Genomic DNA, 13664 nt, shown 5'->3' on the forward strand with positions numbered 1-13664 from the left:
TAGACCACAGCCTGTCGCTTTCAATGGGAACTCATGAGTCATAGTGGACAGAACAAGCAAGGAGGAGGGGCAGAGCCAAGAACGAACTAGCAAGATCCTATTTGCTCGTTCCAGCATGTATTTACATATTTCCGTTGGGGAACGCCTACTCTGTGAAGTGCGCGTGTACAAAAACTAAATTGCCCGAGCACTCCTTCTGAACAACGCAATTTTTTGGAAACTTTGACAGAAGGTAAAGTTTACAAATTCTAGTTTTGGGAAGAGAAAAATGTATTTAAATGTTTAATTGAAGAGAACATTTCCAGAATATCGGTCAAAATCCATCTTCTCCACTGCCGGCCACTGGGCTTCCTTTTTCCACCATAGTTGGTAGTGAGTGGAAATGCCAAGCGGATGCTTCACATTTATACATCTGGTGAAATATTTGTCTCATTGTTATTTTTGTGGCTACTCGGGCAAGTGACGTTGGTGTCACATGCCTCGTGTTTACAATGGCCCACGCAACAGGCGTCAACATTGCGTGGAGTACAGTGTTGATCATCAATCAAGCAACAAAGCCCTTTTTACATCAGCAGGAATTCATTTTTCAGTAGCCTAATCGCAGTACCCCAAATAGTAAGCAGAAGCACAGTGGTCAGGAACAATTCAGTAAGTACATTGAAACTAAGAGACGAACCAGGGTCAGAGGGGAGGCCCTCCGGTGGTCAACGCATATAGCAGACAATGAAAGCGCTTACAATATTCGGTGATTACATTTCTCTAAAACAAGCAATAGGCTACATGTGCACCACCAAGTCAATTAAAATTGTATTTGTCACAGGCTCCGAATACAACAGGTGTAGGCCTTACAGTGAAATGCGTAATTACAAGCCCTTAAAACTTCTTGTCAATATGGGGGCGCTGTTTTCACTTTGTAAAAAATCATGCCCAAATTAAACTGCCTCGTACTCTATTCTAGATCGTGCAATATGCATATTATTATTACTATTGGATAGAAAACACTCAAGTTTCTAAAACCGTTTGAATTATATCTGTGAGTAAAACAGAACTCATTTTGCAGCAAACTTCCTGACAGGAAGTGAAAAATCTGAAATCGAGGCTCTGTTCCAGGGCCTTCCTATTCAATTGCTTGAAATCTATGGATATACATGCACTTCATACGCCTTCCACTAGATGTCAACAGGCAGTGGGAGGTGGAATGGGGTGTCTAGCTTGATCTGAGGTCGAACAAGAGCTCTTGGAATGACGTGACCACAATTTCCTTTGTCTACCAAGGCGCGGGAAGGACATCAGCATTGGCTTCTGAAAAGCGTTCGGTATAGACGGCTAATATCTCCGGCTTTGATTTTATTTGATACATGTGATAATATCATCGTAAAGTATGTTTTTTCAATATAGTTTTATCAGATTATTCAACGTTTATCGGGAGTTTTGGAGTTTTCCGTTCTCTGCGTTAGGTGTTGATGGACATCTTCGCGCCACTTGGCTAGCTAAGGTTGCTAATTCGACAGGAGAAGAGGACATTCTAAAACCAAACAACGATTTATTCTGGACAAAGGACTCCTTGTACAAGATTCTGATGGAAGCTCAGCAAAAGTAAGAACCATTTATGATGTTATTTCGTATTTCTGTGGAAAATGTTTAGTCCTATTTTCCTTCCTTTTTGTGGGCGCTGTCTCGCTATAACGTAAGCTGTTTGTTATGGTAAAGTTATTTTAAAAAATCTAACACGGCGATTGCATTAAGAACTAGTGTATTTGACAGCATTTGCTGTCCAACATGTATTTTTTAGTAAAGTTTATGATGAGTTCTTTGGTCAGATTAGGTGACTGTCCAAAATATCTCCGGATAATTTGGTGAATCGATGCTACATATTCACAACGTATAACCACGGTTTGCAGCTCAAAATATGCACATTTTCGAACAAAACATAAGTGTATTGTGTAACATGATGTTATAAGACTGTCATCTGATGAAGTTGGTCAAGGTTAGTGATTAATTTTATATCTTTTGCTGGTTTTTGCGAATGCTATCTATGCGGTGAATAAATGCGGTTGTGTGTTTGACTATTGTGGTAAGCTAATATAATGCTATATTGTGTTTTCGCTGTAAAACACTTAAAAAATCTGAAATATTGGCTGGATTCACAGATGTTTATCTTTCATTTGCTGTACACCATGTATTTTTCATAAATGTTTTATGATGAGTATTTAGGTATTTCACGTTGCTCTCTGTAATTATTCTTGCTGCTTCGGTGCTATTTGTGATTGTAGCTGCAATGTAAAACTATGATTTATACCTCAAATATGCACATTTCCGAACAAAACACAGATTTATTGTATAACATGTTATAAGACTGTCATCTGATGAAGTTGTTTCTTGGTTAGTGACTAATTATATCTCTATTTGGTCGGTTTTGTGATAGCTACCTATGCGGTAAAAAAATTGTGAAAATATGCGGTTGAGTCTTTTGCTATTGTGGTTAGCTAATAGAAATACATATTGTGTTTTCGCTGTAAAACATTTTAAAAATCGTAAATGATGGCTGGATTCACAAGATGTGTATCTTTGATTTGCTGTATTGGACTTGTGATTTCATGATATTTATATGCTAGTATTTACTTGTGGCGCTATGCTAGGCTATGCTAGTCAGCTTTTTACTGATGAGGATGCTCCCGGATCAGGGATGGTCATGAAGTAGTTAACCAACAATGCAGTTTGAAGAAAAATAAGTGTTAAATATTTACTAAATTAAGAAGATAGAAAAATAACAAATAATTAAAGACCAACAATAAAATAACAGTAAAGAGGCTATATACAGGGGGTACCGGTACAGAGTCAATGTGGAGGGGCACAGGTTAGTTGAGGTAATTGAGGTAAAATGTACAGTACCAGTCAAAAGTTTGGGCACACCTGCTCATTCAGGGGGTTTTCTTTATTTTTACTATTTTCTACATTGTAGAATAATAGTGAAGACATTAGAACAATGAAATAACACATATGGAATCATGTAGTCAAATCAAAATTGAATTTAGATTCTTCAAAGTAGCAACCCTTTGCCTAATGACAGCTTTGCACACTCTTGTCATTCTCTTAACTTCTCTAGGGTAGGGGGCAGCATTCGGAATTTTGGATGAAAAAATTGCATGCCCAAATTAAACTGCCTGCTTCTCGGGCCCAGAAGATATGATATGCATATACCTGGTAGATTTGGATAGAAAACACTCTAAGGTTTCCAAAACTGTTAAAATAGTGTCTGTGAGTATAACAGAACTGATTTGGCAGGTGAAAATCTGAGAAAAATCCATTCGGGAAGTAGTTTTTGTTTTTGTTTTGTAGTTTTCTATTCAATGCCATTACAGTATCCATTGACTTAGGACTCAAATTGTTTCAAGCTTGTATTCTGAAAAATGAGGAAGTAAGAGTGTAACAGTATAACTTTAGACCGTCCCCTCGCCCCGACACGGGCGCAAACCAGGGACCTTCTGCACACATCAACAACAGTCACCCACGAAGCATCGTTACCCATCGCTCCACAAAAGCCGCGGCCCTTGCAGAGCAAGGGGCAACACTACTTCTAGGTTTCAGAGCAAGTGACGTAACTGATTGAAACGCTACTAGCGCGTACCCGCTAACTAGCTAGCCATTTCACATCCGTTACACTCACCCCCCTTTCAACCTCCTCCCTTTCCGCAGCAACCAGTGATCCGGGTCAACCGCATCAATGTAACAGTATAACTTTAAACCGTCCCCTCGCCCCGACACGGGCGCGAACCAGGGACCCTCTGCACACATCAACAACGGTCGCCCACGAAGCATCGTTACCCATCGCTCCACAAAGGCCACGGCCCTTGCAGAGCAAGGGGCAACACTACTTCTAGGTTTCAGAGCAAGTGACGTAACTGATTGAAACGCTACTAGCGCGTACCCGCTAACTAGCTAGCCATTTCACATCCGTTACAAGAGCAGTCTGAATGAGTGGACCCTAAAGTGTCACAGAGCTTTTTCATGCGCGAGACCGAGAGAGTGCCTTTCTTGTTTACATTTTATATTGACGACGTTATTGTCCGGTTTAAATATTATCGATTATTTAGGCTAAAAACAACCTGAGGATTGAATATAAACATCGTTTGACATGTTATATGAACTTTACGGATACAATTTGGATTTTTTGTCTGCCTGTTTTGACTGCGTTTGAGCCTGTGGATTACTGAAGAAAATGCGTGAACAAAACTGAGGTTTTTGGATATAAAGAGACTTTATCGAACAAAAGGAACATTTATTGAGTAAATGAATGTCTGCTGAGTGCAACCATATGAAGATCATCAAAGGTAAGGGATTAATTTTATCTCTATTTCTGACTTGTGTAACTCTTCTACTTGGCTGGTTACTGTTTGTAATGATTTGTCTGCTGGGCTATGTTCTCAAATAATCGTAAGGTATGCTTTCGCCATAAAGCATTTTTAAAATCTGACACCGTGGTTGGATTCACAAGAAGTTAATCTTTAAACCTATGTAAAATATGTTTTGTTTTCTGAATTTTTATAATGAGTATTTCTGTATTTGAATTTAGCGCCCAGCAGTTTCACTGGCTGTTGAAGAGGTGGGACGCTAACGTCTCACGTACCCAAGAGAGGTTAACCAGCTTCACCTGGAATGCTTTTCCAACAGCATTGAAGGAGTTCCCATTTATGCTGATCACTTGTTGGCTGCTTTTCCTTCAGTTTGAGTGTGCAAAGCTGTCATCAAGGCAAAGGATGGCTATTTGAAGAATCTCAAATCTAAAATCTATTTTGATTTGTTTAACACTTTTTTGGTTACTACATGATTCCATATGTGCTAAACAGTTTTAGCAAAATAGTTGGGGCTCAAAACAGGTGCACTGAATGACGGGTCGCCACTGATTTGTTCTATATCTCTATCTGTTTTATATCTGTTCTATATCTCTTCTATATCTCTGTATGTTCTATATCTCTATCTGTTTTATATCTGTTCTATATCTCTATCTGTTCTATATCTATATATGTACTATATCTATATCTGTTCTTTATCTCTATTTGTTCTATATTTTTATCTGTTCTATATCTCTATCTGTCCTATATCTCTATCTGCTTTATATCTGTTCTCTATTTCTGTCTGTTCTATATCTATATCTGTTCTTTATCTCTATCTCAGTTAACCACCTAACTGAGGAACTCAATTTAACCTTGCGCAATACTCTAGATGCAGTCGCACCCCTAAAAACAAAAAACATTTGTCATAAGAAACTAGCTCCCTGGTATACAGAAAATACCCGAGCTCTTCCGACTAGCTTGGAAAGACAGTACCGTGCAGTATTGAAGAGCCCTCACTGCTGCTCGATCATATTTTTCCAACTTAATTGAGGAAAATAAGAACAATCCAAAATGTATTTTTGATACTGTCGCAAAGCTAACTAAAAAGCAGCATTCCCCAAGAGAGGATGGCTTTCACTTCAGCAGTGATAAATTCATGAACTTCTTTGAGGAAAAGATCATGATCATTAGAAAGAAAATTACGGACTCCTCTTTAAATCTGCGTATTCCTCCAACGCTCAGTTGTCCTGAGTGCACAACTCTGCCAGGACCTAGGATCTAGGGAGACACTCAAGTGTTTTAGTACTATATCTCTTGACACAATGATGAAAATAATCATGGCCTCTAAACCTTCAAGCTGCATACTGGACCCTATCCAACTAAACTACTGAAAGAGCTGCTTCCTGTGCTTGGCCCTCCTATGTTGAACATAATAAACGGCTCTCTATCCACCGGATGTGTACCAAACTCACTAAAAGTGGCAGAAATAAAGCCTCTCTTGAAAATGCCAAACCTTGACCCAGAAAATATAAAGAATTATCGGCCTATATCGAATCTCCCATTCCTCTCAATTATTTTTGAAAAAGCTGTTGCGCAGCAACTCACTGCCTTCCTAAAGACAAACAATGTATACTAAACGCTTCAGTATGGTTTTAGACCCCATCATAGCACTGAGACTGCACTTGTGAAGGTGGTAAATTACCTTTTAATGGCGTCAGACCGGGGTTCCTCATCTGTCCTTGTGCTCCTAGACCTTAGTGCTGCTTTTGACACCATCGATCACCACAATCTTTTGGAGAGATTGGAAACCCAAATTGGTCTACACGGACAAGTTCTGGCCTGGTTTAGATCTTATCTGTCGGAAAGATATCAGTTTGTCTCTGTGGATGGTTTGTCCTCTGACAAGTCAAATGTAAATTTCGATGTTCCTCAAGGTTCTGTTTTAGGACCACTATTGTTTTCACTATATATTTTACCTCTTGGTGATGTCATTCGGAAACATAATGTTAACTTTCACTGCTATGCAGATGACACACAGCTGTTCATTTCGATGAAACATGGTGAAGTCCCAAAATTGCCCTCGCTGGAAGCCTGTGTTTCAGACATAAGGATGGCTGCAAATGTTCTACTTTTAAACTCGGACAAAACAGAGATGCTTGTTCTTGGTCCCAAGAAACAAAGAGATCTTCTGTTGAATCTGACAATTAATCTTGATGGTTATACAGTCGTCTCAAATAAAACTGTGAAGGACCTCGGCGTTACTCTGGACCCGGATCTCTCTTTTGACGAACATATCAAGACTGTTTCAAGGACAGCTTTTTCCAATCTACGTAACATTGCAAAAATCAGAAACTTTCTGTCCAAAAATTATGCAGAAAAATTAATCCATGCTTTTGTCACTTCTAGGTTAGACTACTGCAATGCTCTACTTTCCGGCTAACTGGAAAAAGCACTAAATATACTTCAGTTAGTGCTAAACCTGGCTGCTAGAATCTTGACTAGAACCAAAGAATTTGATCATATTACTCCAGTGCTAGCCTCTCTACACTGGCTTCCTGTTAAGGCAAGGGCTGATTTCAAGGTTTTACTGCTAACCTACAAAGCATTACATGGGCTTGCTCCAACCTATCTTTCTGATTTGGTCCTGCCGTATATACCTACACATACGCTACGGTCACAAGACGCAGGCCTCCTTACTGTCCCTATAATTTCTAAGCAAACAGCTGGAGGCAGGGCTTTCTCCTATAAAGCTCAATTTTTATGGAACGGTCTGCCTACCCATGTGAGAGACGCAGACTCGGTCTCAACCTTTAAGTCTTTATTGAAGACTCATCTCTTCAATAGGTTCTATGATTGAGTGTAGTCTGGCCCAGGATTGTGAAGGTGAACGGAAAGGCACTGGAGCAACGAACCGCCCTTGCTGTCTCTGCCTGGCCGGTTCCCCTCTCGCCACTGGGATTCTTTGCCTCTAACCCTATTACAGGGGCTGAGTCACTGGCTTACTGGTGCTCTTCCATGCCGTCCCTAGGAGGAGTGCATCACTTGAGTGGGTTGAGTCACTGACGTGATCTTCCTGTCCAGGTTGGCACTCCCCCTTGTGTTGTGCCTTGGCAGAGATCTTTGAGGGCTATACTCGGCCTTGTCTCAGGATGGTAAGTTGGTGGTTTGAGATATCCCTCTAGTGGTGTGGGGGCTGTGCTTTGGCAAAGTGGGTGGGGTTATATCCTGCCTGTTTGGCCCTGTCCAGGGGTATCGTCGGATGGGGCCACAGTGTCTCCCAACCCCTCCTGTTTCAGCCTCCAGTATTTATGCTGCAGTAGTTTATGTATCGGGGGGCTAGGGTCAGTCTGTTATATCTGGAGTATTTCTCCTGTCTTATCCGGTGTCCTGTGTGAATTTTAAGTATGCTCTCTCTAATTTTCTCTTTCTTTTTCTTTCTTCTCTCTCTCTCTCGGAGGACCTGAGCCCTAGGAGCATGCCTCAGGACTAGCTGGCCTGATGACTCCTTGCTGTCCCCAGTCCACCTGGCCGTGCTGCTGCTCCAGTTTATTATTATTTGACCCTGCTGGTCATCTATGAACATTTGAACATCTTGGCCATGTTCTGTTATAATCTCCACCCGGCACAGCCAGAAGAGGACTGGCCACCCCTCATAGCCTGGTTCCTCTCTAGGTTTCTTCGTAGGTTTTGGCCTTTCTAGGGAGTTTTTCCTAGCCACCGTGCTTCTACACCTGCATTGCTTGCTGTTTGGGGTTTTAGGCTGGGTTTCTGTACAGCACTTTGAGATATCAGCTGATGTAAGAAGGGCTATATAAATACATTTGATTTGATATAGAACAAATAGAGAAAGAGATATATAACAAATAGAGATATATAACAGATAGAGATATAGAACAGATATAGAACAGATATAAAACAGACAGAGAAATAGAACAAATAGAGATATACACAGGTAAGATATAGATTAGATACAGTTATAGAACAGATAGAGATATAGAACATATATAAAACAGATAGATATATAGAACAGATATAAAACAGACAGAGATATAGAACAGATAGAGATATACACAGGTAGGATATATAATAGATAGAGATATAGAACAGATAGAGATATAGAACAGACAGAGATATAGAACAAATAGCCTGGTTCTTCTCTAGGTTTCTTCCTAGGTTTTGGCTTTTCTAGGGAGTTTTTCCTAGCCACCGTGCTTCTACACCTGCATTGCTTGCTGTTTGGGGTTTTAGGCTGGGTTTCTGTACAGTACTTTGAGATATCAGCTGATGTAAGAAGGGCTTTGTAAATACATTTGATTTGATATATCTGTTCTGTATCTATATCTGTTCTACATCTATAAATGTTCTATATCTCTATCTGTTCTATATCTCTATCAGTTCTACATCTATATCTCTTCTACATCTCTATCTGTTCTATATATATATGTTTTATATCTGTTCTATATCTATACATGTTCTATATCTATATCTGGTCTAAATCTACATCTGTACTATATCTATATCTGTTCTATATCTCTGTTTTATATCTGTTCTGTATCTCTATCAGTTCTACATCTCTATCTGTTCTTTATCTCTATCTGTTCTATATCTCTATCAGTTCTACATCTCTATCTGTTCTTTATCTCTATCTGTTCTATATCTATATCTGTTCTTTATCTCTATCTGTTCTATATCTGTTCTTTATCTCTATCTGTTTTATATCTGTTTTATATCTCTATCTGTTCTCTATCTCTATCAGTTCTATATCTGTTCTATATCTCTATCTGTTTTATATCTCTATCTTTTCTATATGTCTGTCTGTTAAATATCTCCATCTGTTCTATATCGCTATCTATTCTGTATCCTACCTGTGTATATCTCTATCTGTTCTTTATCTCTGTCTATTTTATATCTGTTCTATATCTGTTCTATATCTCTATCCGTTCTTTTCTCTGTCTGTTTTATATCTGTATCTATAAATGTTCTATATATCTATCCGTTCTACATCTCTATCTGTTCTATATCTCTATCTGTTCTCTATCTGTTCTCTGTCTCTATCTGTTCTCTATCTCTATCTGTTCTATATCTCTGTCTGTTAAATATCTCTATCGGTTTATATCTCTGTCTGTTAAATATCTCTATCGGTTTATATCTCTATCTATTCTATATCCTACCTGTGTATATCTCTATCTGTTCTATATCCTACCTGTGTATATCTCTATCTATTCTATATCCTACCTGTGTATATCTCTATCTGTTCTATATCCTACCTGTGTATATCTCTATCTGTTCTATATCCTACCTGTGTATATCTCTATCTCTTCTTTATCTCTATCTGTGTATATCTCTATCTGTTCTATATCCCACCTGTGTAAATCTCTATCTGTTCTACGTGGTTGTTGTGATCTATGCCATGTTTTCTGTAAATGATGATGGTTTTATGTCTTTGACATCGTGCTCTTAAAGGCTGGACACATTTCCTGTAAAAGGCCTAATATATGAACTGAACTTATTATGGGGCATGATCACTGAGCCAACCATCTGTAGTAGGCTTTGCAACATTAAACAAGGTACAAAGAGACTTGTAGCTGTTGTGGTCCATTTTAGCTAAGTAGGTAGAGCCAGGGTAGTGGGTTAGATTCCCGGGACCACCCATATTTAATACGTATGCAGCATGACTAAGTGTCTTTGGATAAAAGCGTCTGCTAAATGGCATATATTATTATATTATACAGTGCCTTCAGAACGTATTCGTATTTTTTGTCAACGATCTACACAAAACACTCTGTAATGTCATAGTGGAAGAACAATTAACATTTGTTTAAAATGTATAAAAAAACTCATATTCAGTTTTTCTGGGTAAGTCTCTGAGCTTTGCACACCTGGATTGTACAATATTTGCACATTATTCTTTAGATTTTCAAGCTGATTTAAGTCAAAACTGTAACTAGACCACTCAGGAACATTCAATGTCATCTCCAGTGTCGATTTGGCCTTGTGTTTTAGGTTATTGACCTGCTGAAAGGTGAATTTGTATTCCATAGTCTGTAGGAAAGCAAACTGAACCAGATTTTTCTCTAGGATTTTGTCTGTGCTTAGCTCTATTCCATTTATTTTTATCCTAAAAAACTCCCCAGTCCTTGTCGATGACAATCTTACCCATAACATGATGCTGCCACCACAATGCTTGAAAATATGAAGAGTGCTACTCAGTGATGTGTTGTGTTGGATTTGCCCCAAACATGGCACTTTGTATTCAGGACATAAATTAAATTTCTTTGCCACATTTTTTGTATTGTTACTTTACTGCCTTATTGCAAACAGGATGAATGTTTAGGAATATTTGTATTCTGTACAGGCTTCCTTCTTTTCACTCTGTCGTTTAGGTTAGTATTGTGGAGTAACTACAATGCTGTTGATCCATCCTCAGTTTTCTCCTATCGTAGCCATTAAACTGTAACTGTTTTAATGTCACCATTGGCCTTATGGTGAAATCCCTGAGTGGTTTCCTTCCTCACCAGCAATTGAGTTAGGAAGGACACCTGTATCTTTGTAGTGACTGGGTGTATTGATTCACCATCCAAAGTGTAATTCATATATTCACCATGCTCAAAGGAATATTCAATGTCTGCTTTGAAGGTGCCCTTCTTTGCGAGGCACTGGAAAACCTCCCTGATCTTTGTGGTTGAATCTGTGTTTGAAATTCACTGCTAGACTGAGGGACCTTACAGATAATTGTATGTGTGGGGTACAGAGATCAGGTAGTCATTCAAAAATCATGTTAAACACTCTTATTGTACACGGAGTGAGTCCATGCAACTTACATATATTTTCATCCAAGCCTCATTGGGGCACATAACGCCACCTCTAATCTAGTCTAGACAGACAGGTTGCCTTCCACAATGTACCAATGTTCCAGCATTGGTCTGGGATTTCCAAGACTTACCTATATGCCCACCTAAACATGTATTTATTACATATTTGACATGGGTACACCTCTAAGCTCATCTCCAGGCTGATTCTGGTATACCAACAGACTAGGCTACTATTCAGACAATCAGCAAACACCAGTAAATCATCTCTGTTGCGTGAAACACACATTTATATTTAACGGTAAAAGACAGAGACAAGTAAAAGAGACAGCTGTGTTACAAAGCTAGACATCATCATTTCACAGGAAACATAGTAGTCATTCCTGTTGGTCAAAATACCACAAAACAAAATGGAGGACATACTTTATAGCCAGCGTGCCAGCTCTGTTTGTGCTACCATGTCATGCCACTCATTGTCATGCCAAACAGATTGTCTTGACAATTACAGCAATGGAGTTGGCAGGAGCACAACCAGAGCTGGACCAGGCTACATACTTTAGGCTGTAAGAAAAATTGTTCCACATCAGAGAAAGGCGTTAGGAACAGATTTGGCAACTAGAAATTTAGAGAAAATGCCTAAATCGTATATCAAAAATACAAATTATACAAAATGTTAACGCAATTAGAATAAATTAAAATTCCTTCATATAGCTTATTCAAGTAAAGGGTTGTTCGATTGAAAGATGATCATGTTAAATAAAGAAAGAATATTCAAACTTAATGATCCTTCTCACAACCAGTTTCTGGTTTCCAAAAAATACCTCATTCACTGTCAAACTATGTAGAGCCACAGTATTCCGATGACAGATTGGCAACCTTTTCACATTTTTAAGGACATGTTTAGAGACATTACATTCACAAAGATTCTGACAAATCACGCATACAATTTTGTATAAAACAGTTAATAACATATAATTGTCCTTGCTTGAGGGACAACCTTCCATTTCCAACATCTAAAAACTGCTTCAACAAACGATTAGTCTGAGTAGAAGTGGAATTGTGGAACAGAGTTGGTACATTAGTGAGTTAGTACAACATAATGTCCCCCCATAAATCAGAGTAAATAATTTCCAGCAAACAGCAATAGTGATTCATTACAAAGAAAGAAGAAATCAATTTGACTACATTGATAAACTAGGCCACATTGGCCCATATAGGATCAAATTAAATTAAAACGCTGTACTTTCACATGCTTGCGCCATTCTCATGACAGAACTCAAAACATTGAGCCACGCCACCACTAGGTGGCAGCAGAACCACTACACCACGCCACCACTAGGTGGCAGCAGAACTACGCCACGCCACCACTAGGTGGCAGCAGAACCACTATGCCACCACTAGGTGGAAGCAGAACCACTACACCACACCACTACAAGATGACAGCAGAACTACGCCACGCCACTACTAGATGGCAGCAGAACCACTACTGTAATATTATTTTGTAAATTACATTTTTTTTGTCATTTGTAAAACATACACCTATCCCATAGATGTATCTAGCGAAAGGAAAAGTCTGTTTTAACAACTTTGGCAGTTTCCTTCATGTTCAGGGATATAGATAAATACTATGAGTCAATAATGAGAGCATGCCTTTATCAATGCCCATGTGTCATCCCAAATGGCTATTCCTTACATAGTTCAATGCTTTTAACCAGAGCCCTATGGGGGAAAATGTAGTGCACTATATAGGGAACAAGGTGCTGGGCTCAGGTTAAAAGAAGTGCACTATATAGGGAACAGGGTACCATTTGTAATACAGCCCGTCTGACCATGCTTCCTCTCAATTCAAAAAGAAAAAGTTCCAAAGAACATATGGTTTGGTTTCTTCAGTAAATGAAACCCATAGTAGCAAGGGCCTGGGACATCACTGATGGAGGCAACATCTACTCTCACAACAATAGAAGGATAGGACAGCCCTTGTTGGCCTCGGTCTGCACTTTAACAGTTTAGTAAATGGAGTGTGCTCACCACCATATTTCCATGTATTGCCTAAGGGGTAAATCCTACTGTAACTTCCATTTAAGGCAAATGTCCACTTAGTCATGCATTTATTTATTACCTTTATTTAACCAGGAAGGGTTACATTTGGGTTCAATTTGGTACGTGACGCATTGATGTCAATCTGAGACAAAGTGAAAATCAAACTTAAGTAGAAGTTAGGATTTGCTCTAATTGAACCTGCACTATATCGACACAGATCCTTATGGTCCTAAATCCAATATTAGATACAGGCACCATAGTAGGCCATTGGGTCAGTAGGTTCTAGTACATAAACAGAAGGTCAACTCTGGCTCTTCCTCAATATTTACCCAAAATATTTGAGAGACTTTTGTCATTTGAGGGGTTAATGTTTCACGTTCTGGGTTGACTATCGACAGAAAACAAACAGAAAACTCCAGGTCAGTTAGTAAATGATTCTCCTTCCCTTCTGCCTTGTGAGGTCACAGCCACGTCACGGTTA

The 13664-nt window shown here is 39.0% G+C and overlaps 1 protein-coding gene and 1 long non-coding RNA gene across 2 annotated transcripts in view; one reads left to right on the plus strand and one right to left on the minus strand.

Annotated features, from left to right (window-relative positions):
• Positions 1–529: 529 nt before the first annotated feature.
• LOC120066951 lies at positions 530–7829 on the plus strand. The gene is made up of 3 exons (XR_005478893.1): positions 530–648; positions 7363–7486; positions 7792–7829. It is a non-coding gene; the product is annotated as an uncharacterized LOC120066951 (long non-coding RNA).
• Positions 7830–11406: 3577 nt separating this feature from the next.
• Positions 11407–13664, minus strand: part of slc1a4 (solute carrier family 1 member 4) — a 38303-nt gene continuing 36045 nt past the window's right edge. Inside the window, exon 8 of the mRNA XM_038960749.1 lies at positions 11407–13664. This exon is cut by the window's right edge and continues 803 nt beyond it. The gene's annotated coding sequence lies outside the window, so the exon portion shown is untranslated.

This window comes from Salvelinus namaycush, chromosome 22, assembly GCF_016432855.1.
Source record: "Salvelinus namaycush isolate Seneca chromosome 22, SaNama_1.0, whole genome shotgun sequence".
Lineage (NCBI taxonomy): Eukaryota > Metazoa > Chordata > Actinopteri > Salmoniformes > Salmonidae > Salvelinus > Salvelinus namaycush.